The sequence below is a fragment of the Triticum dicoccoides genome, chromosome 7A (genome assembly GCF_002162155.2).
Source record: "Triticum dicoccoides isolate Atlit2015 ecotype Zavitan chromosome 7A, WEW_v2.0, whole genome shotgun sequence".
In the NCBI taxonomy this organism is placed as follows: Eukaryota; Viridiplantae; Streptophyta; class Magnoliopsida; order Poales; family Poaceae; genus Triticum; species Triticum dicoccoides.
In genome coordinates, this window is record NC_041392.1 from 124,938,700 (window position 1) to 124,944,754 (window position 6,055).

Below are 6,055 nucleotides of genomic sequence, written 5' to 3' on the forward strand. Positions count from 1 at the left end.
CCAGGCACTAAGCATTCAATTTTTTATTAAGCGTATCCTGTCAAACCAAACAGAATTTGAGGTAATTTGTTAACAAATTACGTTACAAACTGACCAACAAAACACATACATGGTGTCAAAGACACGAAGCCTCTCAATAACCGGTTTCTCATCAAGGTATTTATATCGATTGTCATGTCACTAATCAGTAGCTTATATTGAAGGAATTTCCGGTCGATCTTGTACTGGTTGTATGTGCATAACGATTAACAAAGCTTATATGTCCTGCATTTGTTCTAGGTTGCCGAGGCTTCAGATCAGACTGCAGCTGGTCAACGAGATGACCAAGGAGAAGACATCCATTGCAACAGTAAGTTATCAACATTGGTTAGAGCCTACGCCAAACTAGTAGGTGTTTAACCAGTTCACCTCTTAATGCAGGTAGTAGCTGTTGGTCCGGGCTCACTCGATGATGAAGGCAAGGTGCAACCACTGTCGGTGTCACCAGGCAGCACTGTGTTGTACTCCAAGTACGTAGGCGGCGAGTTCAAGGGCTCTGCTGGCACAAACTACAGTGTGTTGAGAGTGCAGATGTGATGGTTGAGCTCTCTTAAATGTGTGGTTTGTTACTTTGTTTCAGTTTTGTGTTCATAATGGAGGCGAGCATGAGGGTTGAGATTGCGCTGTGGTAATCGCTTGATGCTATTTGCATGGTTATAGAATTGTATGAGCAAACCACTTGTCTGGGTTAAAAACATTTACCGAATACGTTTACAAAGGAAGTTTGATGCCTGTTTCCCCCTACTTCCACATTATGTATGTACATTAGTGCTTAGCTGATTGCGGATTGTTGTGTCATTACTTCTGTGAAAGATTCCTAGGCATCTCTCTTCCCGTGAGCGAGCTATAAAGTAAGAAACCCTGGAGGATCTGGTCTTTAGGCAAGTCTGATTGCTCATTCTTCAATGTTGCTACTTCAAATCATCTAGGGACCAAATATATGCCGCTGGTTGCTTAGGATGGCAGGAGAATTTGCTGTATAGGACAGCGTCGTGATGCTGAACTGATGTTTAGCGGTGAGATGAGGCAAACTGGGACCTTTGCTCAGCAGCAGAGTAATAAGACGCCGACCTTTTGAAGCAGAAGAGTAGATGGATGATGGAGGTCAGCGGAGTAAGATGTGGAGGCCAAGCACCATTGCGACCAGCGAATGCATGTTGTAATTCTAGCTACTCATGGGTAATTCCTGGTGCCTTCTATGCTTATGCTATCAAATTCAAATCTCTGGTGAACAGAGAAGCAACAAATAATACACTAACGATGCGTTTGGTTGGAGCTCAGGTAATGTATTCACTGTTGTAATGTGAATACACTGTATTAGATTAGGGGTAAGTGAATACGTGAAGTGTTTGGTTCACGCAAGGGAATAGGAAGCCGTGGAGGTGGAGTACCGTTGCCAGCCTTGTAGAAGATGCCACAGGACTGGACGACGGCCGGCTGCTAGGAATGGCTCGTGAAGGAAAATCAGATCACCGGCGGATCAAAAGAACGCTACTGCTCACGGCGGCGAAGCAAGATCGGTGGCGCTGCGCTGCTGCTTGGTTCTCCTTTAATGGTGAAGAAAACGATTGGGACGAGCAGTGTTTTTCGATACCAAGCTGTCTCTGGTGTTTTCAGTTTTGTGAAGGATGGAGCTGAAACCGACGCGGCCGAAACAAACGCAGGTAACGTAATCGTGAGCCACTGTATTCGGGAGACAGCGAAAATGTAACGAACCAAACGCGTCAATGTGATTCTAATACATGAAATGAGTTATCCTTAAGGGAAGCTTTGCTCCTTATAAAAGAGTTGTGTGGCAGACTTGCTCCTTGTAAAGAGTTGTGCCGTATACGATGGTGTGAAGTCATCCGTCCTCCGGTAGATCAATTGCTAAAAATTCTTTGGTTATGAATTGGGTCCTCTGGTTGGTCAGCCGTTGCGAACTTTACATAGATCTTTTAAACAAAATAATTCTGTTAAGCTTCCAACCTCTACTTCAAGATGACACACCTAGACAACAATTTATTTATTAGAAAGTTCACACAAAATTAAGCAAAACATCAAAAGAGAAAACACCAGCTTAATTAAAACCAACATCTTATAGAAACTAATCAAGTGACACTAATTTGAGAGTCACATGAAGGATCCATTTACAATTATAAAATTAATGCACCAGCTACTTTGCACTAAAGCTTATGTCAGAGGTGAATCTTATGCTAATACTTCAAAATACCCCGTGTAATTTTTATGTAGGAGAGGGAAGACGGCTCTTCCCCTCGCGCCGCTCCCGCGAGCGACCGAGGGGACTCACCCGCCGCCGGCCTCTAGGCCTCCTCCCCCCTCCTTCCCCTCGCCGCCGCCGGTCTGCGCCGCCGAGCAAAGCCCGGTAGGTGCTGGCGGCGGCAGGGCCTCGTCTCTCCCTGGCGCGGCGGAGATCGGCGCGGGCCGGCGTCCCTGCGTGGAGGCGCGCTGCTGGACCGGGGCGGCGCGGCATCTGGGCGGCTCGGCGGCGCCCTGGGCTTCCTTGGCGGCGGGGTGGGTTCTGCTCCTGGTGTGGGAGGGCCGGCGGTGTTCTGTGGGAGCGGGGTGTGCTCGGGGTGGTGGTGAGGGGCGGCCAGATCCGATCTAGAATGGCTTCTCCTCCGCTTGCTGTCGCGGGCGGCACGGGCTGTGGCGGCACGGGCCGGCCGCCTCCGGTGGCTGGTGTGCTGGTGGTGGTCCGGTGTGGTGGTTGGGTTGGTTCGGCGGATTCGTCCTGGCCCCCGGCGGGGTCAGCTGGTGGTTGCGGCGGCCAGCCGTGCTGGTGGTTGTGCGTGCCTGGCGTCTCTCATGCTCCGAGCTCGCCGGGCGGTGCGGGTTGGGAAGGGGCCTGGCGTGGCTCCTGTCCCGGCCATGGGTGGCTCCACGGCGGCTTGGCAGGTCAACTGCGGTGGCGGCTGGCATGTTCCGGCGTCGGTTCGTCCGTGGCAGTCTTGTGTCGTCCTTCGCTTCCTCTCTTCATCGTCCGGCCGTTACTTCGTCGAAGGGCTATCCATCTCCCAGCTGCGGTCCATCGCTCGTCTCGCGACCGGTGCGGCAGGACCGACTTCGTCTCACGCACGGTGTAGCAGGACCGGACTCGTCTCGCGCACGATGCAGCAGGACTGAGCTCGTCTCGCACATGGTGCCACAAGACAGAGCTCGTCTCGCGCCCGGTGCTGCAGGACGGGTTGATGGAGGCCAGTTTGGCCGGCCTTTTGGGTCTCGGCGCTGGGGCTGCCCAGGGGTATGAAAGGCGGGTCCTTTCCGCTCGTCTCTTTGGTTGGGGTAGCGGCGGATCCCGGGTGAGGTGGTGTCAAGGTCTTGGATGCCGGGACGGCGGTCCTGGTGGTGGTAGCGCGGTGCTCATGGGCAGAGCCCGTGGCTTGGTGCTGCCCGGTGGCCATGGCCGTGTGGGCGGCGTGGTAGCTGGGGTGTGGCGTTCGGTGGCAGTGAGTGTTGGCTAGGGTGAAAACTTGTTCTATCTTCGGACGGACCGGCGACGGCGAAGCTCGTTCCCTTCTCGAAGGCGTCGTCGCGGCTCTCACTGCCCGTCGTGATGCTCCAGGGGAAACTTTGATCCTCGGATCGGGCGGTGGCAGCGCTCTTGTGCCGTTTCCTTCCTGAAGGCACCGCCTTGGAGCCCACGGTTCGTCATATGCGGCTTCATTTCTTCGCGGTGGCGTGTTCCCGGTTGAGCCCCCGGTTGCTCTTGTAGTGCTAGGGGTGTGTTGCTGCGATCCGCGCCTATGTATCCTGCCTTGGGTGTGTGCGTGTGTTGTGGTGTGGCGTGTGTTTGTACTGGGATGTTGTTGATCATTGCTTTATATATAAAGCGGGGCGAAAGCCTTTTTCGGTAATTTTTATGTAGAACCGATCTCAAGTTGTATATTCAAAGTATGCTCGGATACATGTTGAATACATCAACTCTAAGAATCTCATCATGAAAGAGGATGACATCATATTCTTGAATCTGATGATGTCAAAGACATGAAGCCTCTCAATGCCCAGGTGCCGATCAAGGTATTTATATCTAATGTTGCGTAACTAAACTATACTAGTGTATATTTAGAGATTTTTCAGTCAAGCTTGTACTGGTCATGCATACCAGTTAACAATGCTAATCTATCTTGCATTTGTGCCAAGTTGCAGAGGCTTCAGACAATACTGAAGTTGGTTTTATCCTCACTGAGACAACCAAGGAGAAGCCATTCATTGGAGAAGTAAGTTAATTATCATTAGGTAGGAATCCGTGCTGAACTAGAAGGTGTTTAACAGATTCACCTTTAAATGCAGGTTGTAGTTGTTGGTCCGGGTTCACTCGACAAGGAAGGCAACAAGCAGCTACTGTCGGTATCACCAGGCAGCCACTGTCGGTGTCACCAGGCAGGACTATGTTGTACTCCAAGTACGCAGGTGGCGAGTTCAAGGACGCTGACGACACAAACTACATTGTTTTTAGAGTGTCAGATGAGATGGCTGAGCTCTCTTAAATGTGCGGTTTGTTACTTTGTTTCAATTTTGAGTTCATGATAGAGGCTAGCATGAGTGGTAAGATTGCTATGTGATAACCACCTGATGCTATTTCGGATGATTATAGAATTGTATGAGCAAACCTGTTGTCCGGGTTACAAACATTTACCAAATTTGTTTACAAGGGAGCTTGATGCCGCTTTTCCCTAACTTCTACATCATGTATGTACATTAGTGCTTAGCTGATTGCCTATTGTTGTGGCACTATCTATGTGAAAGGGTCCTAGACATCTATCTTCCTGTGAGTGGGCTAAACATTAAGCAAACCTGGAGGATCCGGCTTATCAGAATGGTTGCTCATTCTTCCATGTTGCTCCTTCAAACCATCTAGCGACTATGCAACCTTATTTCCCTACGCGAACCAAATCTAGTCTGCTAGTTGCTCAGGATGGCAGGAGAATCTGATGTGTAGGACAGAGGGTTCATGCATAGCTGATGTTTAGCGGAGAGATGAGGCGAACTGAGACCCTTTGCCGAAAAAGGGTTTTCCCCCGCTTTGTATACAAAGCAACCAACCGGGTCATACAGGGATAGGTGCTGGGGCGGAAGCAGCACAGTCACGCCCAAAAGAAACAACAGAGAAAGAGCAAAAGAAACAAATGCCGACAACGGCGGATCAACAAAAACGAAGAAGCCTCGCGATCGCTAGGCCCACCGGTCTTATCCACTAGGCTCCAAGACTCCGAAGCGACCGCACCAATCAACACCTCCAAGAAGGATCGCGACGATGACGACGCTGCTGCCAAGGGTTTCCCCCGACGAGGCGATAGGAAGAGTAGCCCCCGACGCCCTCCCGGAAGGTCAGGCGGCACCCACAGGCGCCACCGCGCCGGGGTCGGCCACGCCGACAGGGGTTTCCCCCGATCCCAACCCGCACCTCGGGCGCTCCGGATCCCGCCACCAAACCAACCACCACCCTACGCCAACGCTGTCATGAGGCCTCCACGCCGTCTCACCACGGCACCGCGAAGTGAGAACAGCACGACGAAGAATCAGAGCCGGGACTAGGGCATCAGCACCATCGGCACGCGGGAGGGCCCCACCTCCACCGTCAGCAACAGTAGCCGTCCGGACGCAATAGCAGGAGCACACCAGGCCCGTAGGCCCACAGGCCCGGCCGAGCCCTCGTGGGCCCGTAAAGCTCCCGCCTTCGCGCTGCTGCCGGCACGCCATCGACGCCGGCGCCCCAAGTCCGAGCCGCTCCTCCTCCTCACCGCGCCGCAGACAACGAGACCATGCCGGGGGGCCGGCCCCCAGGGGCCCAGATGGGGCCCGACGTGCCCGGATCTGGGCCGGGGGCGCGTCGACGGCCACCCGGCACCACCACGCCGCCCCGCCGCCAAGGAGCGGCGCCGTCACCACGCCGGCCGCCGGCCGCCACCGCAGGGCCGCCGGACCGCAGCCAAGCCGGGCTGCACCGCCGCCGCCTCCCTGTCCCGGGAAGGGAGCACGGGCGCGCGGGGACTGGAAGGCCCGCCGCCGGCGG

The 6,055-nt window shown here is 53.5% G+C and overlaps 2 pseudogenes; both read left to right on the plus strand.

Moving 5' to 3' along the window:
- Positions 1-108: 108 nt before the first annotated feature.
- Positions 109-593, plus strand: LOC119333252 (annotated as a pseudogene).
- A 2,055-nt stretch (positions 594-2,648) lies between these two features.
- On the plus strand, positions 2,649-4,667 carry LOC119333253 (annotated as a pseudogene).
- The last annotated feature ends 1,388 nt before the right edge of the window (positions 4,668-6,055 follow it).